This window comes from Trachypithecus francoisi, unplaced genomic scaffold (assembly GCF_009764315.1).
Source record: "Trachypithecus francoisi isolate TF-2019V2 unplaced genomic scaffold, Tfra_2.0 Lachesis_group21, whole genome shotgun sequence".
In the NCBI taxonomy this organism is placed as follows: domain Eukaryota; kingdom Metazoa; phylum Chordata; class Mammalia; order Primates; family Cercopithecidae; genus Trachypithecus; species Trachypithecus francoisi.
The window spans coordinates 59,986,732-60,011,173 of NW_022681467.1; the positions used below are offsets into that span (position 1 = coordinate 59,986,732).

The following is a 24,442-nucleotide window of genomic DNA, read 5'->3' on the forward strand; positions in this document are numbered from 1 at the left end:
CCTCTCCGCCTCCCCCGGGACTCCAGGCCAGCTGGGCAGCGCTGTGTCTGTGCTGTGCGTCTTTTGAGCTTCGTCTCCAGCCCCGGACCCTGGGGCTCCTCCTTCCTGGGCCTCTTCCTGAAGCCTGAGGAGCCCTCCTCTCCTGGGAGAGGGTGTGTCCCTGCCCAGTCTGGGTGAGGGGAGTCGCAGCCCCGGCTCAGACCCCACTGCTCACATGTAAGGCAAGTCATGGCCTTGCCCTCCAGAAGCCATGGCAGCCTGGTGAGGATACTGTGAGCACAGGACTCGGTGTCCATCTTGGCTGTACCCTCTCAGAAGCATCAGCCTGGTGACCTTGTGACCTCTTACGTCCCCTCTGCAGGAAAGGTGACCAACAGTCTGGGTTGGCCTGGGACTGTCCAGCTTTTAGCACTGAATGCCCCCATCCCAGGAAATTTCTTGGTCCTGGACAAACCTTTTATCAGTAGGGTCTACCCGGGGGACATATGACAGAGTGCCCCCTTCAGGAGAAGCTGTGCTGGGCATGAGCCCACCCTGAGGTGGGGGGCCAGGGGCAAAGCTGTGCGGGGCATGAGTGCACCCTGATGGGTGGGGGGCAGGCCTGGGCTCAGCCAGAAGACAGCCCCAGTTCCTCCAGCATGGCTGGGCCCCATCCCCACTTCACTTCCATCTCCACCTTTGCCGACTCCTGGGATCTGAGCCTCCTCCTGGTCTATCTCTGGTTCTGAATGCCTCCTGTGTGCCGGGTGCTGACAGCTAAAAACACATCTGTGTTTCATTTTGTCCCCACAATGACCCAGGGAGCAGTACGACCGGCATCCCATTTAGCAGATGAGAACAGGAGGCTCTGATGGAGTTTCCCTGGAGTGTGCTTAATAACCACAGAGCAGCGGGGCACTCAGCTTCCGCGTGGAGCTTCCCAGAGCCTGTGGCGTCCTCTCCAGGACTCCAGCAGGGTCGAATGTGGGGGGCCCACACTCTCACCAGGGAGACCTCATATTTATCACCTGGGACGTGTTTTCTGCCTGCAGAGGCTCCGTCCGCATCCCTGGCTGCTCAGGGGAGGTGAGTGGGGCCTTGCTCACGCAGGACAAAGGAGGCTGAGGTGGGTCTCTAGGCCCCTCTTCCCCGCCCACTTGAGTGCACCCCAAAGGCACGTGGAGCCCCGGGGTGCTGCCTGTGGTCAGGCCAGAGACTGCTCCACGGTCCAAACTGTGCTCATGGGGATATGGCCTGGGGACTGTGACAGTGGAACCCGGGTAAAGAGCCCTGTGGGCCTGTGCTCCAGATTCAGGCCAGTCAAGGGTGCCATCGTGGCCTAGACAGTCTCCTGAGGGAGCAGACCAGGGGGAGGCCAGGAGTACAGGTCTGGGACTGGCGTTTTCCTTGCTGTGTGGCCCAGGGTGAGTTACCCAACCTCTCTGAGCCTCTGCTTCCTCACTTGTCAAATGGGGATCATCATTTTCCTGTCTCAGGCTGGAGGCTTGCCCATGTTGGGCCAGGGTGCAGCACTGAGGGAGCCCCGTCTGAGGTCCCACCTGCCCGCGCTGCTCTGGACCTGGTGTGGGGTTTCAGCCTTGGGCCTGGGCAGCTCAGGTGGACGCTTGGCGGGAACACTGATCTCAAGTCAGCTGTGAGTAGGACGGGAGGCTGGTGCGCGGCGCGAGCTGCAAGCCACAGGCAGGGAGAACTTCCCGGAGGTAGTGGAGGGGGAAGAGAGAGAGAGAGTGCGTGTGTGCGTGTGTGCGCGCGCGCTTGCTTCTTAGCCTGGGCAAAGAATTGGGAGAGCAGCAGGCCAGCGCTGGCTTCGCCATGGAGGGGAAGCACTTCCAAGCCCCACTGTTCTGGACTAGTTCTGCCGAACCACAGAGCGGCCGCCGTTTTCCCTTGGCCGGGGTGGGGGCGCCTGGCTCGGGCAGGCTCTGCGCGGTGCGGCCCGACCCTGACCCCCAGTGGCCAGCGCGGAGAACTGCTGCAGAGGAAAAGGACCGTTCAGTAGGGCGGGGGCGGGCGCGGCTTCCGGGAACCCCGCCCAGGGCTCTCTGCACCTTCCCGCATAGCCCGGGTACCCCCCCCAGGGAGGCCGCGGTGCTGGAGCTTCGGGCTCGGTGACAGGACTGCCGTGGCTGCGCGGCACTCATTTTCGAGTGGGCATGGGGGCAGGCAGGCCGGTCTCGGATGGTTTAAGGATGCTGTGGTTTGAATATTTGTCCCCTCCGAAACTCAAGTTGGAATTTCATCCCCAATGCGGCAGTATTGAGAGGCGGGGCGTTTAAGAGGTGAGTGGGCCACGAGAGCTCTGCCCTCATGAATGGATTAATTTATTTATAGATGAATGGGTTATCATAGGAGTGGGGCTGGTGGCTTTGTAAGAAGAGGGAGACCTGAGCCGGCACGCTCAGCCCCTCACCCTGTGACGCCCTGCACTGCCTTGGGACTCCGGGGTTGCCACCAGCAAGAAAGCCTCACCAGATGTGGCCCATTGACTTTGGACTTCGGAGCCCCCAGACCTGTAAGAAATACATTTTGTTTCTTTTAAATTACCCAGTTTCAGATATATAAATACATTCTGTTCCTTTTAAATTGCCCAGTTTCTGTTACAAGCAGCAGGAAACAGACTAAGACAAGGGGCAAGCCAGCCCCTGCCCACAAGGAGCTCCATTCTGGTGTTGACAGCCCAGACACGCAACTGTGACCTTTGTCATGCTGGAGACTTGTTTTGTGGTGGCCCCAACCTCAACTTGCCAGCAATTTTTTTTTTTTTTTTTTTTTTGAGGCGGAGTCTCGCTTTGTCGCCCGGACTGGAGTGCAGTGGCCGGATCTCAGCTCACTGCAAGCTCCGCCTCCCGGGTTTCCACCATTCTCCTGCCTCAGCCTCCCAAGTAGCTGGGACTACAGGCGCCCGCCACCTCGCTCGGCTAGTTTTTGTATTTTTAATAGAGACGGGGTTTCACCGTGTTAGCCAGGATGGTCTCAATCTCCTGACCTCGTGATCCGCCCGTCTCGGCCTCCCAAAGTGCTGGGATTACAGGCTTGAGCCACCGCGCCTGGCCAACTTGCCAGCAATTTGTAAAAGAACCACATCAATTTTACATAGCAAATTAAACCCAGGGTAAATGTGTGTACCTGGATTCCAATAGCAGGTAAATATTCTTAATGGTGAAAACTACAACTCCTGTTAAAACTCTTGTGTGCTGCTCTTGCCACTGAGTTTAAACAACAACAAAAAAACAACTCTGTGCTAATCATATAAAGAATATTTTTGTCTGGACTATCTGTGGCCATGTTCTCCACCCTGGATGTGCAGTAGAATCCCCTGGGTACTTTGGGAGCTCACTAGAGCTGGCTCCACCCCCCTGCCCAGGCTCTGATGTGCTTGGTCTGGGTTGGAGTCTGGGCACCAATATTGTCCTAGTTTTGTGGTGCTATGAAGGAATATCTGAGGCTGGGTAATTTCTTTTTCTTTTTCCTAGGTGAGGAGCAAGGATAGAGGCTGGGTCATGATAAAAGAGGTTTGTTTGGCTCACGATTCTGCAGGGTGTACGGGAAACATGGTGCCGGCATCTGCTTCTGGGGAGGCCTCAGGGAGCTTTCACTCATGGCGGGAGGTGCCTGATGGTAAGAGAAGAGGCGAGAGAGAGGGGAGATGCCAGGCTTTTTAAAAACAACCAGCCCTGGCCGGGCGCAGTGGCTCACGCCTGTAATCCCAGCACTTTGGGAGGCCGAGGAGAGCGGATCACAAGGTCAGGAGATCAATGGGCGCCTGTAGTCCCAGCTACTCGGAAGGCTGAGGCAGGAGAATGGCGTGAACCCAGGAGGCAGAGCTTGCAGTGAGCCGAGATTACATCACTGCACTCCAGCCTGGGCGACAGAGCGAGACTCTGTCTCAAAAAAAAAAAAAAACAAAAACCAAAAAACAAACAATAAAACCAACCAGCTCTCATGGGAACTGATAGAGCAAGAACTCACCCATCACCGTGAGGAGGGCATTAAACCATTCATTCTGGATCCTTCCCCATGACCTGAACACCTCCCACCAGGCCCCACCTCCAACATCGGGGAACAAATTTCAACATGAGGTTCGGGGACAAACATCCAAACGATAGCAGGTGTTTTTGAAGAACAATCAGGTGTTTCAAACCTGGGGTGAAGCCACGGGTTAATACTGTTTTTCAGACATGGCTGGAGACCTGGGATTCCTACACCACAGAGCCTCCCTGCCAGAGTTCTCAGCTCCTGGGGAGGCCGAGGTGGGTGGATCACTTGAGGTCAGGAGTTCGAGACCAGCCTGGCCAACATGGTGAAACCCTGTCTCTACTAAAAATACAAAAAAATTAGCTGGGCATGGTGGCTCACACCTGTAATTCCAGCTACCCAGGAAGCTGAGGCACAAGAATCACTTGAACCTGGGAGGAGGAGGTTGCAGTGAGCTGAGATCTCACTACTGCACTCCAGCCTGGGTGACGAAGTAAGACACTGTCAAAAAAAAAAAAAAAAAAAAAAGAAAAAGAAGTATCATGATAAAAGAAATAACATTTTTAAAAAAGACAGTGTGGTATTTGCATCAAGATAGACAGATCAATAGAACAAATTAGAGAGACCAGAAATAGACCCACAAATATGAGCAACTGATTTTCAACAAAGGTGCAAAGGCAATTCAGTAAAGGCAAGTTTTGTTATCGGTAAATGATGCTAAACAGTTGGAAAAAATGAAACTTTGCAAAACATATGCAAAAAATGAACTTTGATCCATACTTTGTACTATATTAAAATATTAAGTCAACATGGATCATAAACCTAAATGTAAAACCTAAAATTATAAAACTTCTATAAGAGGACATAGGAGAAAACCTTTGCAAACTTAGATCAGGCAAAGCATTATTAGATAGGATATCAAAACATAATCCATCAAATAAATAATAAATTGTTTCATCAAAATTAAGAACTTCTGCTCTTCCAAAGACACTGCCAAGAAAATGAAGGAAATGAAAATACAAGCCCAAGGCTGTAAGAAAATTTTTGCAAATCACGTATTTGATAAAGGACTTGTATCAAGAATATATCAAGAACTCTCAGAACTCAATAATGTTAATGGAGAAAAACACCCTGTAAAATATTTCAGAGGTTTTTTTCTGAGTCAGTATGAGTGACCATGGCCTGGAAAACACAGTTTCGAGAGGTCCTGAGAAAGTGTGCCCCTGGCAGTCAGGTTACACTTTGGTTTCATAGATTTCAGAGAGGCAGGAGTTACGTGAAAAGACATAAATCAGTACATAGAAGGTAGACATTGGTTTGGCCCCACATGGCAGGGTATCTTGAAGCAGGGAGTACAGTTTTGAGGTGGATTCAGAGATTCTTTAATTTGCAACTGGTTAAAGGAGTAAAGTTCTATTTAAAAATTTGGAGTCGCCGGGCGTGGTGGCTCAAGCCTGTAATCCCAGCACTTTGGGAGGCCGAGACGGGTGGATCACGAGGTCAGGAGATCGAGACCATCCTGGCTAACACGGTGAAACCCCGTCTCTACTAAAAAATACAAAAAAACTAGCCGGGCGAGGTGGCGGGCGCCTGTAGTCCCAGCTACTCCGGAGGCTGAGGCAGGAGAATAGCGTGAACCCGGGAGGCGGAGCTTGCAGTGAGCTGAGATCCGGCCACTGCACTCCAGCCTGGGCGACAGAGCAAGACTCCGTCTCAAAAAAAAAAAAAAAAATTTGGAGTCAGCAGAAACGAACGTTTTGAGTTAAGATATAAGCCTCTTAACCCATAGGGGTGTGTGACTTAACTCCTGTCTGGCATGGCCTTAGGTCCTGTTTATAATTTGATATTGTCACAAAGGGTTTGTTTTGTTAGTCTTATGAAATCTATTTTAACATTAATGCTTGAGGTGTATGATCAGATGTGTCCAACTTCCCTTCCCGTCATGGCCAGGAATTCAGTTTTTAAGGTTTTCTGGGGTCCCCCTGGCCAAGAGGGGGTCTGTTCAGGTGGTGGGGGGCTTAGGATTTCATTTTTTTTTTTCTTGAAACGGAGTCTCCCTCTATGGCCCAGGATAGAGTGCAGTGGTGCGATCTCGGCTCACTGCAACCTCTGCCTCCCGGGTTCAAGCGATTCTCCTGCCTCAGCCTCCCAAGTAGCTGGGATTACAGGTGTGCACCACCATACCCAGCTAATTTTTTTGTATTTTTAGTAGAGATGGGGTTTCACCGTGTTAGCCAGGATGGTCTCGATCTCCTGACGTCGTGATCTGCCCACCTTGGCCTCCCAAAGTGCTGGGATTACAGGCGTGAGCCACCGCGCCTGGCTCAAATACTACACTATCTTGATTACTATAGCTTTATAGTCTGTTTTGAGGTCAGGTAGTGTGAGTCCTCCAACTTTGTTTTTCAAAGTTGTTTAGGGGATTCTAGGTTCTTTGCAAATTTCTATGCAAATTTTAGAATCAGTTTGTTACTTTCCACAAAAAAGCCTCTTGCGATTTTAATTGCGTTAAATCTATAGATCAGTTTGGGTGGAACCGACATACTGAGTTTTCTGATCCATGAACACAGCGTGACTATTATTTACATCCTTAATTTCTCTCAGCAGTTTTACAACTTTTAATGTACAGGTCTTGTACAGCTTTTGTCAGTTGTATTTCCAGGTATTTCATAAGTTTTGATGCAATTATAAATAGCATTTTTTTTTTTTTTTTTTGAGATGGAGTCTTGCTCTGTTACCCAGGCTGGAGTGCAGTGGCCGGATCTCGGCTCACTGCAAGCTCCGCCTCCCGGGTTTACGCCATTCTCCTGCCTCAGCCTCCCGAGTAGCTGGCACTACAGGCGCCCGCCACCTCGCCCGGCTAGTTTTTTGTATTTTTTTAGTAGAGACGGGGTTTCACCATGTTAGCCAGGATGGTCTCAATCTCCTGACCTTGTGATCCACCCGTCTTGGCCTCCCAAAGTGCTGGGATTACAGGCTTAAGCCACCGCGCCCGGCCAAAATAGCATTATTTTTAAAAACTTTCATTTGATCGTTCGTTCCTAGGATATAGAAATCCCATAGATTTTTGTGTATTGATTTTGTATCCTGAAACTTTGTTGAAGTTGCTTATTAGTTCTAGTAGCTTTTTTGTAGATTATATCCAACTTTCTACACAGATGATCAGGTCTGTGAATTAGACATTTTTTTTTTTTTTTTAATCTGGACACCTTTTGTTTCTTTTTCTTACCTTATTGGTTTGGTTGGAATGTCCAGTGCAGTGTTGAGTAGAAGTGGACATCCTTGCCTCCGTCCTGCTCTGAGGGGAGACATTGTGGAGTATGACTTACCTTGGGTTTTTCATATCAGGCTGACACATTCTTCCTATTCCTAGTTTGCTGAGAGTCTTTATGAGGAATGGATTTTAGATTTTGTCAAATGCTTTTTCTGCATCTATTATGATAATCATGTGTTTCCTTTTTTAGTTTGTTAATATAATGAATCACACTGATTTTGTTAAACCAACCTTGCATTCTGGAATAAACCCTGCTTGGTTATATTATAGTATTTTTAAAAATATTGATGGATTTTGATTTACTAAAATTTTGTTAATGATTTTTACATCTCTGTTTATAAGGGATATTGGTCTGTAATTTTTTTTCTTGTGATGCGTTTGGTATCAGAGTAATGCTGGCCTCAACGAATGAGTTGGGAGACAGTCCCTCTTCTTCAGTTTTCTCAAAGAGTTCTGTTAAATGGGCATTCTTTTCTTTTTGGAGACAGAGTCTTGCTCTGTTGCTTAGGTAGGAGTGGAGTGGGTCACATCAGGGCTCACTGTAGCCTCAACTTCCGGCAAAGTGATCCTACATCTCAGCCTTCCCAGTAGCTGGAACCAGAAGTGTGTGCCACCACACCTGGCTAATTTTTAATTTTTAGTAGAGACGGGATCTCACTGTGTTGCCCAGGCTGGTCTTGAACTCCCCATATTCCAGGAATGACACCTTCACTCAAATCACAGCCCCTCTGGCTGTCATTCCTGGAGCCCCTTGTGCTGCATTGGCCCCTGCTTGGTCCTGGTCCTTCTGGCCATCCTCAGGCTCCTGCCTGGTGTGTAACACCTCCCTCATCTACTGTCCCTCCTGGCTCCAGGCACCTGCCCAGATGCCACTCCACCGTCTCCCCTCCTGTTTAAGACGCAGGGCAAGACCACGGGTGCTGCTCTCAGAGCCTTATGCTCCACCTGCCCCACTAGGAAGCAGCTGAGGCCTCAGTCAGCCTCACTGGGGGCCCAGATTAGTTTGAGACACTTGAGACCTGTTAAATCCTGTCCCACAGACCCCTCTGAGCCTCGTCCATCACCACATGTGTGGGAAGATCCAGGCCACTGGGGCCTGGCCAAGCTGGTGATGGGGAGCCTCCCAGGGGCCTTGGGGACACGTGGGGGCCAAAGGTTGGAGAGGATGGAGGCTGCCCAGCCAGGGCCAGAACCAGAGCAGCCCTTTGGGTGGGACAGTTTTGGAAAGCTGATAGTAATGCCAACAGTTCTTGTTCGTAGGACTGCAAAGGAGTTTTGTCCAGAGGAATGAAGTATTTTGTGGATATTGACCAGTTTTGTGTCTATTCCAGCATCCTGGATTGTCGACAGTGGTTTGGGTCCTCCTTGGAACTGGGCTCTAATGCTCAAGTCTTCTTCATTCGTTAGTGTTGAGGGTTGAGTTGTGTCTCCTAAAAGATATGTTGGAGTTTCGGCCGGGCACGGTGTCTCACGCCTATAATCCCGGCACTTTGGGAGGCCGAGGCGGGTGGATCACGAGGTCAAGAGATCGAGACCATCCTGGCCAACATAATGAAACCCTGTCTCTACTAAAAAAATACAAAAATTAGCTGGGCGTGGTGGCACACGCCTGTAGTCCCAGCTACTCGGGAGGCTGAGGCTGGAGAATCATTTGAACCTGGGAGGCAGAGGTTGCAATGAGCTGTGATCGCGCCACTGCCCTCCAGCCTGGCGACAGAGTGAGACTCTGTCTAAAAAAAAGATACACTGGGCCGGGCGCGGTGGCTCAAGCCTGTAATCCCAGCACTTTGGGAGGCCGAGACGGGCGGATCACGAGGTCAGGAGATCGAGACCATCCTGGCGAACACGGTGAAACCCCGTCTCTACTAAAAATACAAAAACTAGCCGGGCGACGTGGCGGGCGCCTGTAGTCCCAGCTACTCGGGAGGCTGAGGCAGGAGAATGGTGTAAACCCAGGAGGCGGAGCTTGCAGTGAGCCGAGATCCGGCCACTGCACTCCAGCCTGGGCGACAGAGCGAGACTCCGCCTCAAAAAAAAAAAAAAAAAAAAGATACACTGGAGTCTCAACCCCCAGCACCTGTGAGTGTGACCTTGTTTGGAAGTAGGGTCTTTGCAGATTTAGTCAATTTGAGGCCATAGTGGACTGGGGTGTCTTTACAAGAAGAGGGCAGTGTGGACCCAAACACAGAAGATGCAGGGGGCAGCGCTGTGTGAAGACAGAAGTGGGGAGGCTGGAGGGACGCGTCTGTGAGCCAGGGAGCGTCAAGGATTGCCAACGACTGCTAGAAGCTGGAGGAGGTGAGGAAGGGTCGTCTCTGGAGTCTTCGGAGGCAATGCAGCCACTACTTGATTCCAGACTTCCGGCCTCCAGAACTAAGAGGGAATAATTTTCTATTGTTTAAGCCAGTCTGGGGTCCTTTATTATGGCAACCCTAAGAGTCCCATGCAGTGTGCGTGGAAGGGGTTGCTCCAGACAGAGGAAACCACACAAGCAGGTGTCCCAGGAGTGGGGGGTAGGGGAAGGAGGGACTGGGTCATGGAGAACCTTTGAACTGTTTTCCTAAAGGCAGGGGGAGGCTTTTTACAAAAGGCCTAATTCTGGAAAAGGTTAAAGCACACATTTTGAAAACAAAACTATGACCCTCATGCCAGAGGTTTTATTGAACTTGTGTTGATTTTAACCCCTGGGCCTGAGAACAGAGAACCGGGTGAATGTGACAGAGGCATGCCCACTTCTGGGGAGGCCAGTGGGGCCTCTGCGCCTCCTGGCAGGGGTCGCTCAGGAAGAACAAGAGGTCGTGTGGAAGCCTATGCTGGATGGTAAAGGTGGAATTTTGGTGCATTTGTCCTGGACCACTGACACGTTCTTGTTCAGCACAAGGGCAATGGCAATGGCCACTGGTAATCCTGGGCTCCAGGTGTGTTCGTGTGTGCGTAGAGGTACTGGAGTATCGAGGTGTGTGCCTGTGTGTGCGTAGAGGTACGTAGAGGTACTGGAGTATCCAGGCGTGTGCATGTGTGCATGGAGGCACTGGAGTATTGACACGCTAGGGGTGAACACGCCCAGTGTGGATGCCCTGCAATGTTACCCTGGGAAGCAGATGATATGGGCCATCTGGTGGCCACACTGGCACTGTGCTGCTCTGTGTTTAGCTGGGCATGTGCTCTGGGCTGGGCACGAGGCCAGATGAGGACAGCTGCTGGGCTGTGGACAGTTGTTCGCAGGGCTGCAGGTTGTTGCAGGTGGGCCAAGAGGGGCTGCACAGCCCATGAGGGTGAGGCTGAGACTCCACACTGAGCCCAGGTTTAGGGGACTTCGTGGGGGTCACATCCTCCCCTGTCCCAGACTTGTCCTGGCCCCTCTCCTGTCCTGTAGAGACCCCCTCACTATCCACCCTCATGTTCTGTAGAGATCCCCTCAGTGCCCAGCCTCATGGCCCGTAGAGACCACGTCACTGTCCAGCCTCATGGCCCGTAGAGACCACGTCACTGTCCAGCCTCGTGGCCCGTAGAGACCACGTCACTGTCCAGCCTCGTGGCCCGTAGAGACCACGTCACTGTCCAGCCTCGTGGCCCGTAGAGACCACGTCACTGTCCAGCCTCGTGGCCCGTAGAGACCACGTCACTGTCCAGCTCGTGGCCCGTAGAGACCACGTCACTGTCCAGCCTCGTGGCCCGTAGAGACTCCCCTCACTGTCCACCCTCGTGTCCCGTAGGGATCCCCTCAGTGTCCACCCTCGTGGCCCGTAGAGACACGTCACTGTCCAGCCTCGTGGCCCGTAGAGACCACGTCACTGTCCAGCCTCGTGGCCGTAGAGACCACGTCACTGTCCAGCCTCGTGTCCCGTAGAGACCCCCTCACTGTCCACCCTCGTGTTCTGTAGGGATCCCCTCAGTGTCCACCTCATGGCCCGTAGAGACCAGTCACTGTCCAGCCTCGTGGCCCGTAGAGACCACGTCACTGTCCAGCCTCGTGGCCCGTAGAGACCACGTCACTGTCCAGCCTCGTGTCCCGTAGAGACTCCCCTCACTGTCCACCCTCGTGTTCTGTAGGGATCCCCTCAGTGTCCACCCTCATGGCCCGTAGAGACCACGTCACTGTCCAGCCTCGTGGCCCGTAGAGACCACGTCACTGTCCAGCCTCGTGGCCCGTAGAGACCACGTCACTGTCCAGCCTCGTGGCCCGTAGAGACCACGTCACTGTCCAGCCTCGTGGCCCGTAGAGACCACGTCACTGTCCAGCCTCGTGGCCCGTAGAGACCACGTCACTGTCCAGCCTCGTGGCCCGTAGAGACCACGTCACTGTCCAGCCTCGTGGTCCTCTGCATTTGCTCCTTGGGTTCCTAGAACTTGAGCTTGGGTCTTGGTCCACCGCCGCTTTGGGAAGGGCCCTTGGCTGCTTTTTGCTTCAGCAGCTGGGGAGCAGTTAGCCTTCAGACCCGACCCTATCCCAAGGCAGCTCAGGGAGGGACTGGACACTTGGTTATTTATGTATTTACTTATTTTTACATCAAAGCACAGCAAACGCACTGACCATGTGGAGGTGGCCCAGTGGACCCTCACAGCGAGCCCTGGGCCACACAGAACATGGCTCTGGAGCACCCCTATGAGGTTTTAACTGGCTCTTGGGGGACCTTGGTGCTTCCTGAAGTTTCAGGATCAGCCCCCGGGGTCTCCAGACTGCGTGTGCCTCCTTGTGCACCAGAGGGTGGCAGCATCTGTTCATGTTTGCCCACCTGCACCCCATCCAGGGGTTTTTACAGGGGGACCTCATCCATTTTGGGAAGTGGGGAGAGCCCCGAGGGGGTCGGCCTGGAACGGGAGGTGGCAGCCCATTGCCCGAGTCTCGAAGTGTGTCCTTCCCCACAGCACTTCAGGATTACTCTGGGGCCAACCTAGGGTTAGGAATTTAAAAATGTTTTAAAAAATTGTTTTCCTTTTTTGGGGGGAAATTGGTTATACATCCAGATGATTCAAAAAGCAAAAGTTTAAAAATAAATAATAGTTTAAAAAATGCGCAAAACAAAAAAACTGCGTAAGGTGAAAAGGAAGCATTTCTGCTTGTCTTTCAGGTCCTTGACAGTGATTCTGACCATCACAAACACACGCGCTCCCTCAGTTATGGGCGTCACAAACACACATGCTCCCTCAGTTGTCAGGAGACTTTGCACTGTGCCTTTCCATGAAACCCCATGGCTTGGAGAGGTCCAGCATTGTTAGGGCCCCCTTACCCATGGTGTGGCAGTCCCTGACCGATTTAGCCATTATTGAGGGACATCCGGGTTGCTTTCAACGTTTTTTTTCACAGACAGTGGTGCCAAAGGTGTCCTTGGACATGAGTCATCTCCCAGAGGGTGAGCACGTCTTAGGACAGATTTCTGAAAGCAGATGTGCCACGCAGAAGGGTGTCTGAAGTTTAACTCGGAAGGGCTTATTGTCACACTGCCCGCCACAGAGCTTGTGCCACGGAGGTGGGGCAGTGTCGTGCTGCCTGTGCCTTCCTAAAGTGTGTGTTGTGAAGTCTCTGGTTCTTTCTTTTTAAAAATTTATTTATCTTTAATTTTTTAAAATATAGAGACAGGGCCTCACTGTGTTGCTCAGGCTGGTCTTGAACTCTTGGGCTCAAGCGATCTTCCTGCCTCGGCCTCCCCAGCTGCTGGGATTCCAGGCCCGAGCCGCCACACCTGGACTGGATCTTTCCAATCTAAGAGTTAAAAAGAGAAATTCTCTGCATTTTAGATTTGCGTTTCTCCTACCATGAGTCAGGTTGAACAAGCTTTTGTTTGTTTAAAAGTCATTTTCTCCTGTTCTGTAAACAATTTATATTCTTGACCTACTTCCCTCCCTCCCTCCCTCCCTCCCTTCCTTCCTTCCTTCCTTCTTTCGAGACGGAGTCTCGCTCTGCTGCCCAGGCTGGAGTGCAGTGGTGCGATCTTGGCTCACTGCAACCTCTGCCTCCCCGGCTCAAGCGAATCTCCTGCCTCAGCCTACCAAGTAGCTGGAACTACAGGTGCGCACCACACCTGGCTAATTTTTGTATTTTTACAAAATTTAGAGACAGGGTTTTGCCATATTGGCCAGGGTGGTCTCGAACTCCTGACCTCACGTGATCCGCCCAACTCGGCCTGCCAGCATACTGGGATTACAGACCCTTGACACATTTTTCTTATTGCATTGTTGGGCTTTGTCTTATTGATTTGTACAGGGTGTTTACATATTAAGGGCCTTACACCTAAATACTTGCAGATTTTTTTTTTACATTTTTTTCTTAAAAAAAAATTCTTGGCCGGGTGCGGTGGCTCAAGCCTGTAATCCCAGCACTTTGGGAGGCTGAGACGGGCGGATCACGAGGTCAGGAGATCGAGACCATCCTGGCTAACACGGTGAAACCCCGTCTCTACTAAAAAATCCAAAAAACTAGCCAGGTGAGGTGGCGGCGCCTGTAGTCCCAGCTACTCGGGAGGCTGAGGCAGGAGAATAGCGTGAACCCAGGAGGCGGAGCTTGCAGTGAGCTGAGATCCGGCCACTGCACCCCAGCCTGGGCAACAGAGCGAGACTCTGTCTCAAAAAAAAAAAAAATTCTTTTGGGAGACAGAGGTCTCACTATGTTGCCCAGGCTGGTCTCAAACTCCTGAGCTCAAGGGATCCTCCCATCTCAACCTCTGGGACCACAGGTGTGTGGCACCACCTCCCCTGGTTTGTTATTTGACTTTTGTCTTTACTTAAGGAGTTTTGCTGTATATAATTTTCTTTTTATTACATGAGGTAATTAATATTTTTCATAATATTCCCCATCCCCCATGCTTTCTTCTAGTACTATTTACATTAAAAACTTTTAAATCTTTGTAAATCCATCTAGGCTTTATTTTGGTGTAAGAGCCAAGGTTGGAATTCGTGTCAGTTAGCGTCCATGGAGGAGACAGATGTCACCCTCAGCTTGGGAAATTTGAGGAGAGATGAATAAAGGGACTAAGATGTGGTTGCCATGTAGAGAAACCACTAAGGCTAATGCTGGGTGGGAGCCCTCAGGCCGTGGAGGAGACAGGGAGGCTGCAAGGGAGGTGGTCCTGTGGGAGCAGAGATCTGGGTGTGGGGAGATCCGAGGGCAGGGCCTCACAGGGAGGGTTGGGGGAACAAACACCCACTCCCAGCTGGCTCCCTGTAGGCCAGTCCCACCCAGCAGCCTGGATTCAGGCAGCCACAGGTGCCCTACAGGTCACAGAGGTGGAAAGTGGGGCGGGCCAGATGCCGGACAGGTGCAGCACAGGACGCGGGATGAGCTCTGCCAGATGCAGCTCCATTACTGAACCAACAACCACCGACTTGGAGAATGGGCACTTCCAGGAGCTCCCCAGGGCACGTGGATTCAGCCCCCCGGGATGCAGTGTGCGGTTGGATGTTGGAGGGCTCAGGTCTGGGCCTGGGGGAGGCCAAAGGGTAGTGCCAGTGTGGAATAAGCTGACCACAAGCTGCTCTGGACGAGGCTGTGATCTGCCTTTGTGACCCCAGGGCTGCCCATGGGGAGCTCTATGGACCTCTCAATGTCAGTGTTTTGGGGTGAGGGTGGGGGTCAGGTGATGCTGGGATAGATGGGGCAGGGTCTGCAGGGGTGGGAAGGGCCGGGGAGGCTGTTGGTGTGCACTGGGCCCAGTGCACGTGGGTGAAGCCCTGCTCTAGCCACACCCTGGAACAAGGCTATGAGGAATCAGTCACTCGTGGTTGCTTTTAACGAGCACTTAGTGTGCAGGTTCCTTGTGTTGACCTTCACAAGCTCATTTAATGCTCACAACAACCCTGCCCTCTAAATGAGGAGACTGGGTTTCAGAAAGGTTAAGTAACCTGCCCATGGTCACACCAAGCTGGGATTCGAACACGGGACTGGCTGACTCCAGGCCTCAAGCTCCTTCCTGCTGAGCTGTGCTGCTGCCTCTGGGGAGTCTCACAGAGACGAGGGCCAGCCTGTCTCCACTTCTGGGGAACTCACCCTCCACTGAGTGGGCAGAGGCCTCGTGATCTCATAAGGACAGCAGAGAGATTCATGCTGAGCCACGTGCGCCGTCATGCACTCGCCTGTTCTTGTGGCCCAGGAACTGAGCAGCTATGTTGAGCCCCTGACAAAAAGTTATGATGCTTTTCCTTTTTTTTTTTTTTTTTTGAGACAGAGTCTCGCTCTATCGCCCAGGCTGGAGTGCAGTGGTGCGATCTCAGCTCACTGAAAGCTCTGCCTCCTGAGTTCACGCCATTCTCCTGCCTCAGCCTCCCGAGTAGCTGGGACTACAGGCGCCCGCCACCACACCCGGCTAATTTTTTTTGTATTTTTAGTAGAGACGGGGTTTCACCGTGTTAGCCGGGATGGTCTCGATCTCCTGACCTCGTGATCCGCCCGTCTCGGCCTCCCAAAGTGCTGGGATTACAGGCATGAGCCACCGCGGCTGGCCAAGTTATGATGCTTTTTGACATAAAATCTTTAAGCATTAAAACAATATTAAATCATAAAATCAGTGTAAGGAAGTCTAAAACATTGCAGATTTTCCTGAGGTCAACTTAGACACTTTAAAAAAAATGCCAAATTCTTAAAACAATTGTTTTTGGTGTCCTGCTTTGATAGTTCCCTAAACACTTGCTCTGACCGTTAGAAATTCTGTACCTGGGTAGCTGGGGCCCCCATGGAGAGGGAGCAGCTCGTCCAGTGAGAGGGGCTTGGCCATCATCCTGCAGGAACTCTGCTGCTGGGGGAGTGGGCAGGGCATGTGCAGTGTGGGCTGTGGCGTTTGAGGGAGTGGCCTTCACAGCCCTGTGGCCGGGGTAGGGAGCCCAGGGAGACCATCCATGTTTCTCTCGAGGCACCTGGCAGAAGGCGGGCGAGGGGTGGCGGGGGGTGATCTTTGACAGCAGAGCAGAGACAGATGGTGGGTAGAGGCCCAGGCGGGCACCGATTAGGGCAAGCACTGTTCGCCCTTCAGGCAGGCCAGGGTCCGGGATCCGTAGGAACCCCTCAACCACCAATAGGGCCTTGAACACCCTGGCCACGGCAGAGATAGTCCAGGACAGAGGACAGTTCTGCCAGTGGAGAGTTGAATGTGGGTTAGGGGTAGGGTTCGGGTTAAGTTCGGGCACTTGGGACAGATAGTGACCAGGAAACCTCCAGCATCAGTGGGCCCCAGGGCTGACCTGCTGCTCGTCCTGCCCTGTGCTCCACCATCCTGCTTTGCCCAGGAGAAGGGTTTCCAGGACTCTCCGTTTTAAAACCAGCACAGTCTGGGCCAACTGGGACGCACTGGTCACCTTGCTGGTGTGTCCCTGTTCCTGAGGGGGAAAGTGGACCGGCAGCTGTCCCCAGGGCCCAGGAAAGAAACCAAACCAAAGTGCGGACAGATTTCCCTGCCCCAGACTAAGGGAGCTGTGGACAGAGGCCGTCCGCTGGGAGGTGCTGGGACCTGGGCCCCGAGACCTCATGTTTCTCTGACCCAGGGAAGAAGCGTCCGTCCGCTCTGGGCCTTGCCCTTCCTTTGTTTTCCTTGGTGGAGGGAGGGAGAGAGGGTCAGGCTGGACTGCCCGGCACTTTCATGGTAAGTTTGTTTCTTCAAGCCGTTGTTAAAATCCTGGAAGCAGAGAAAATGCATTTGCTCCATCACCTTTCCAGATGTGACAAGTCCTATAAAACCTGTTAAAGCCTTTAATGAAATCCCTGCGCAGAGCTGTTCTGTGAATGAATGTGGAATCAGAATTTAAATTAAAATGTTGTTTTTGTTGTCTGGAGGCTTTGCCTGGGAAGAAATTAAAGGGGCAGCTCACCTTTCTGCCACCACTCGCAGGCCGGGTGGGCGCCATGACTAGTCACCCTCTGACCCAGCGCTGGGGGCCCACTCGTGACTCACGGGCTGGATTTCAAGGCAGTGGCTCTCCCCACACCTGAGACTGTCCCCACCGCAGGCCCCACAGAAAATCCACACTGAGGGGGAAGGTGGGTGCCTGTGGATCAGGTAGCCACTTGGGACTGGAGGTTTTATGTACTCAGAAGCAGAGGCAGACAGCTGCCCTGGAAGAGGAAGGAAGAAAGGGAGAGTGACCAAGGGGCTCTGGGGTGTGTGGATGGGTTGGTGCGAGGTGGAAAGGAGTCAGGGAACGTCTTCCCAGATGAAGGGAGCAGGTGGGAGGTCAGGGCAAGGGGCATGAGGCCTGGAGGCTGGTGGCTTGTCTGGGGGCAGTGGCCGCCCCGCGGCTGCCTGGGAAGCCTCCCCGCTGCAGCTCCTCCCTCTTTCCTGCACGGAGTCTTGCTCTCTGAACTTAAGACACACTCAGGAGTCTGTGGTTCAAAAACAAACCAGAGGCTCTCTTAGCCTCTGCCCCATCACAGCCAATTTCTGGAGAGCTCTCTGCTCTGTCTTCTCGTCTCCCCCTCCTCCTTCCTCTCCACCTCTGCATGTCCCAGAGAGACAGAGACCCCCAGGCACCCCGGCTCGGGGGAGGCAGCACAAACATGAACGGCTCACAGGTGCCATGTAGTTGCCTTCAGAGTGGGGCAAGACACAGCTGTGTGGAACCGGCCCAGGCCCTGAGAGGTGCTTTCCTCTCCTCTGTTTTCCAAGTTGGCAACGCTACCCTATTTCTTCTGTGAGGAAAAGGAACTCTAAAAGCATTCAAAACATTTAAAAAGTGTGTGTAACAAGTGTTTTCATCCCTGCACAGATTACCTCCAATGAATAATCAGCTATGCTTCCCCTCTTAGGGCCCCGGGTCCCAGGAGGAGGCCAGGGGGCGCTCGGGCAGGGCAGGGAAGGTGCTGCAAGTGGAGAGACTCTGGGGCACGTGGCTCTGGGAGCAGGTGCAAAGGGTTATAACTGAAGGAAGGAGAGGAGCCATAGCTGATTATTGATTGACAGTAATTGCTACACAGGAATTAAAATCAGTCAACTTGAATAAACCGTAAGAATAAGGCTGAGGCCAGGTGCGGTGGCTCACGCCTGTAATCTCAGCACTTTGAGAGGCTGAGGTGGGTGGATCACAAGGTCAGGAGATGGAGACCATCCTGGCTAACACGGTGAAACCCCGTCTCTACTAAAAATACAGAAAATTAGCCGGGCGTGGTGGCGGGCGCCTGTAGTCCCAGCTACTCGGGAGGCTGAGGCAGAAGAATGGTGTGAACCCGGGAGGTAGAGCTTGCAGTGAGCCGAGACCGTGCCACTGCCCTTCAGCCTGGGCGACAGAGCGAGACTCTGTCTCAAAAAAAGAAAAAAAAGAAGAAGAAGGCTGAAACTGGCAGGGCACAAGGCGCGTGGCTGGATTTAGTCCCAGCTACTTGGGAGGCTGAGGCGGGAGGATTGCTTGAGTCTGGGAGGTTGAGGCTGCAGTGAGCTATGACTGCCACTGCACTCCAGCCTGGGTGACAGAGCGAGACTCCATCTCTTTAAAAAAAAGTCAAGCTATAAAAGCAAGTTGTAAAGAGTTTTGTTCTGTATGATCACATCAATGTAAACTGAAAAAAATGGTATGTGTTGTTCTTGGATGTGTATGTAGATATAAAAACTATGAAAACATGCAGGGAGATGATACAAACCAATTTCAGAGATGCCCCTGCTGGGGAGGAGGGCACAGGACAAGCATTCTTCATTGTCTGACAGTGTGTTTTGAATGTGTGTTTGAATATTTTCATGCTTAAAAATTAAACAACAAGAGATGATGGGAGATAGGCTGAGGAGGCAGCGTGCTGAAAAGGGTCCATTTCCAGGTGGTGAAGAGAGTGGGTTGGGGTAGTGGGCTGGGCAGAGGGAGGGCTTTGAGGATTCCAGGAAGAATTTTGTAGGAAAAGGAGCCAGGGAGAAGGGTGGGAGGGCCGCAGGGGCTGGAAGCAGGGTGGTACTTCCTGGAACCTGAAGCCCAGGTGAGGACAGGTGCTTATGCCACACCACCGTGGCGGTGACAGCTTGGGCAGGAGAGGCCGTGTGTGCCGAGGGAGGGGTCAGGAGAGGGATGGAGATCTGAATTGAATGGATGCCGAGAGGACGCTTAGTCATGCATCGCCAAAGGCGGCTCATGGAGTAAATAGAGCACTAAAGGCTGGCTCACTCCGGAGAGCTGTTTCCTGTGGCTCAACAAGTTTATAATAAACACAGTTAAACTTTTATTTATGGCACAGCTGCTAATTGCACCATAAACACTTTTCATCAGGCAATTGCTGTTTACTCATTTGCCAATCAGCTCATTATCCAGCTACCTCTCCTTGCTCCTGTCTTCCCACTTCCCAAATCCTGCTGTTTCTAGGGCGTCCCTCTGCACTGTCCCCCCACCCAGCTGCCTGGCCTGCCTCCTGGCAGGTTGGCCCCCTCTCCAGTCCGCCCAGGCTTTGGTAGGTGTGCCTGCCCAGGCTAGGCTCTGTTCTGCTGCTGCCCATGGCCAGCCCCGACTGTCCAGCATCCTGGTGTTTGAGGCCCTGAACAATGCCCCTGCTGGGATCTCCTGACCACTCTTTTCTCTGGCTCCCTCACGGCCCCTGGGGATCCTTGCCTCCCTCTTTTCCTGCCTTTATCCCAGCCCCACTCAGCATGCCCAGAGGTCTCACCACCTATCTCTCTCCTAGACCAGGGATTACATAAAACTGAAGCCAGTGTTCCTGAGGGTCCTTCCTTTCCTCAAGAGGGAGCATGTTCCGAATAGTCAACTCCTTCCACCTGTTTGCTGGGTTCAGCATCAGCTCCTTGCTCACACTACCTCACAGAGCACTGAGACAGGGCTTGCCCTTACTCATACCTTGGTGCATTCGTTCACCTGACCATGGCAACCTCCACACAGGTCATCGTGTGAGTCCCTTTCCCCCGTGTTCCCTCTGCAGAGCCGGCTCCAGGGTGAGCCTGAGCTGGGAGATCCTCTGGATGGAAGTTTCCACCCTGTATCCAGTTACTGTGACACCTGCCCCCTATGAGCTAACAGGCCCCCAAGTGGGTGGGGACCAGAGTCTTAGGGTGTGTGCTCTGTGTGCTCTGCAGCACCCACTTTGCAGACATCAGCATTAGCAGACATGTGTGTTAGTGAGAATGTGCACGTGAGTGCATGCATGTTTAGGTGAGTGTGCATGTACATCTATGTGTGAATGGTGTCTGTGTACACACATGCACAGAGGTACGTATACGTGTGCATGTGAGTGATGTGTATGCTCATGCAGGTATGCTAATGTATATGTAAATGTGTGCACATGTGTATGTGTAAGTGGAATGTGCATGTGTGTACATGTAGGTTTTTGTGCATATGCAAATGTGTATGTGCACATAAGCAGTGTGTATGTGTGCATGTGAGTGGTGTGTATGTACTCACGTGTGTATATGCTTGTGGGCAGTGTGTTCACACGTGTATATGGGCATGTGTGTGCATGTGTGTGCACATGTAAGGGTGTGTGTATATATGTGTGAGTATATGCATGTGGGTGGTGTGTTCACATGCATATATGTGCATGTGTGTGCATGTATGTGCACATGTGAGGGTGCATGTATATATGTGTATATGCATGTGGGTGGTGTGTTCACATGAATATATGTGCATGTGTGTGCATGCATGTGCACGTGAGGGTGTGTGTATATATGTGCACGTGCATGTGTGCATATAGCTGTGTTCATGTGTGCACATGCACATTGTGTGTACATGTGTATATGTCAGCATGTGCATATGCGTAAAAGTGAGTGTATGTGTGTGTTGTGTACATGTAAGTAATGCATGTGTGTATGCATGTGTTCAAGTGATATGTTTGTGTGCATAGGCTACACATGTGTGCTTTCATGAGCATATGTGTGTGGGTGGTGAGTGCAAGTGCATGTGCACAGAGGCCTCAGACTGAGTCTGATGGGGGGTCCCTGCTAGCTCTGGAGAGAATGTGGTCACAGGTCTGAAGCCCTGTCTTCAGCTGAATGGGTCTGTCTGGCATGCGCTCAGCACTCTTCTGCTCTCCTGCTGCTCTTCTGAGGTCAGTCACAGACCTTGACATCTGGCTTGTGGGGGGTATTGAGTTTCAGTGGCTGCATGTGCTTTCTTATGTGAACATGTGCTCATGTGTTGCATATGTGTGGTGTGCACTGTGTCCGGATGTGATCATAGGCAGTGATTTTGGGGTATTTTTGGGTGTCAGGGCACTCACTGGGGGCATTGAAGGTGCAGTGACGAAGCAGGTGTACGGGAGTCTGAGCTCAGACTTGACTTTCTGCCTGGGTCAGCCTAGATTTTCTACATGGAAGTGAGGTGAGAGGAAGAGGACTATTTGGGGGCCCTTCTCTGTCCCTTAGGTCCCTAGGAGCCCAGTATGGTGAGAGGGCCCAGCCCTTGGTTTTTGATCTATTTGGGAGGAACCGAGTAATCTTCTGGGGTCTGCTTTTGGCTTCTTCAGTACAGTGAAATTAGCGCTTTCTCTGGGCAGAGCCTCTCCTAACATTCCTTTGAAGCCTCCCTCCAGGCTGGGAATCCAGCAATGTCCAGTGATAAGCTTGGGAGGAGGACATACTCGCAGTGGGAGAGAGACCGTGCCTGTCCCACCAGCCCCTTCACTTTTGGGGTCAAGTATGATTGGAGCCCTGCCAATGGATTGTGTGTGTCGTGACAGATGTCAGCCGGGAGGAAAAGCCACTGGGCCCCTCCTGCACAGGGAACTTATTCTAGAGAAAGGCAAGACTGAGGTGCAACGTGGGCCTGTGGGTATGGAGACTGTACTCTGAACACCATGGGATGAATGCTAGAAGCTCTCAGCCTCTGCCTTCCTCTGACATGCTCAAGCTGGTCAGTCATGGTCCCCGAGGCCCTACAGCACCCTGCAGGGATCAGGGCAGCAAAAGTGCTGCAAAACCAGCAAGACCAACAGGACTGTACAAGACTGGTGTTCCAGCGTGGCACCTTGTGGTTGCAATGGCAGCAGCACTGCTGGTGGAATGGAGAGGCTCTCCTGCAGCTCCTCCCTACCAGTCTTTGGGAGCAGCACTGGCCCTCGTTTGGACTAAGCCTCCAGCATTTTTGGACAATCAGCATACATGTTGGAGGAGAGTACTTGAGAAGGAAATAATGGACTTGGTGCTAATACAGGGTTTGGAGGCTCGCACACTAAATGGGGAAGGATTCATTCATACCCATTCCTCCTTCCCAAATGTTTCCTTCCATGTCCTGCCCAGGCCTACTCTTTGGGTCTCCTGGGTAGGGGGAACAGATGTGGCGTAATCACGTTGAGATGCAGCAGGTGCACCAAGCACTGTGGGCCCTGCTGTTACCCCCAGGACCCCCAGTGTCAGCACTAGCCTGGCCTGGTGGGGCTGGTGTTTGTGGGGTGTGTCAGTGGACCCACAGGCCCGTGGATTCCACGTGTGTGAGAGAGACGGACACAGCCCTTCCTGTCTCAGAGCAGCCCCCCCTGTGTCCCCTCCTGGGTCCCCTCCTGGGTCCCTTCCTGGGTCCTGTCCTGTGTCCCCTCCTGGGTCCCCTCCTGGGTCCTGTCCTGTGTCCCCTCCTGGGTCCCCTCCTGGGTCCTGTCCTGTGTCCCCTCCTGGGTCCCCTCCTGGGTCCCTTCCTGTGTCCCCTCCTGGGTCCCCTCCTCGGTCCTGTCCTGGGTCCCTTCCCGTGTCCCTTCCCGTGTCCTGTCCTGGGTCCCTTCCCGTGTCCTGTCCTGGGTCCCTTCCTCAGTCCTGTCCTGGGTCCCCTCCTGGGGTTGGGCATGCTCTTGTTGGGACTCGGCCCCTTCTTGCTGGGTCACCAGCCCTGACCCTAAATCGGAGAGGGGGCTTGGCTGGCCTGAGGTCAGGGGAGAAACAGCCACCCTGGCTGAGGCCCTGGCCAGCTGAGGATCTTCAGCCAGCTTTGGGGATCTGCTTGGGTTGGGAGATGGGCTGTTGTTTTCTTGGGCAACGCCCTCCCCAGCCCCTCAAGACTCTGTTTTCAGTCAGTTCAATTAGTACAACTTTAAAGCAATTAGGGAGAATTAGTGGCCAGGCGGCTGCAGGCAGATGCTGAATACACTCATGCCCCCTCCCCCAACGTCCCTCCCCGAACCTGACAGCTGCTGTGGGGAGTGCCTAGGCCCTGCCTTTCTCTGGTGGTGCTGTCCTTTCTTCCAAAGATCCAGCCCACATCTCTCCTTCTCTCAAGGGTCTGAGGAGGGGAGGGTGGGCCGTCCAGGGGAGAGACACAGAGACAGGGGCCCTGGGACTGGGAGGGCAGGGCAGGCCCCGGGGAAATGGGCCAACTTCTCCCCAAGACCCCAGGCCTGGGCCTGCTCTAAGGAGAGAAGGGATGGGTGCTGGTTGGAGGCTCAGCCCCTGAGTGAGGGTGAGGGTACCCAGCTTGGATTGGGAGGACTGACCAGGATTGCGGCCCAGCCTCTGGCCCTGTGGCCTCCAGGAGCCCCCAGCTCTGGTGAGGGCACCCTTTGGTTGGGCCGGGAGCTGTTCTTCAGCAGGAGGCCTCTGAGAGCTGGGCCTCTCCCACTAGGTGTGGGGTGGCAGCGAGGCCCTGCTTCTGAGCCAGTGCTGGAGCCGCACCACCTTCTCTGCCTGGTAGTGAAGGAGGTGGCCCCGTGGGTGCTGCAGACCCTGGGCCCTCCCTGGTGCCCCTTGGGCTGCTCTGCGGGGAGAGTTCCAGGTGCTTGCTCGCATGGATGGGGCACCAGGGCAGGTGCAGGGCTGACTTCACAGATGGAGCCCTTTGTGCGGGGACCCCGTCTTCCGGCCTTGCCCCTCCCTACTCCCCCAGCTTCTCAAAGAAGGTCTGTTTTCTGAGCCTCCTCTGTGATGCCCCAACCAGCCGCAGCCTCCCTTAGATGTGCGGGAGGTGTCCGCAGTCCTAACCAGTGTCTTTTCTGCATGTGTCCACATGTATCTGGTACTTTCTCTGAGCAGCCCGTGGGCTCAGCACCAGGTAAGGCTGACCCATGCAGTCCCTCACCTAGGCCTAACACTGAACAGATGATGACATGTACTTGTGCCATTCCAGCTTCAACAAGGGTCACCAGAATAGCTCAGAGAAGGGCTGTGACCCAGTCTGAAAGCTTCCCAGAGATTGGCTTAGCAGGAAGACCCTGGGGAAAGAGAGAGTGGGTGGAGCAGAGAGGCCGATTTAGAGGCCGAGTCTTTATACCGAAGTGTTGGTGCCCTAGGGGCACAGGAGGGAGTGAGTGCTGTCAGTGGGGGCAAGGAGGGGCAGCTCCACCTGTGATCCTAACCCTAATCCACATAG

General features: G+C 53.0%; 1 protein-coding gene across 1 annotated transcript in view; it reads left to right on the forward strand.

Annotated features, from left to right (window-relative positions):
* The first annotated feature begins 2,007 nt into the window (after positions 1-2,007).
* The window catches only part of MYT1 (myelin transcription factor 1), a 114,651-nt gene continuing 92,216 nt past the window's right edge, over positions 2,008-24,442 (forward strand). The window contains exon 1 of the mRNA XM_033187071.1: positions 2,008-2,279. The gene's annotated coding sequence lies outside the window, so the exon portion shown is untranslated. The remainder of the gene's footprint in view (positions 2,280-24,442) is intronic.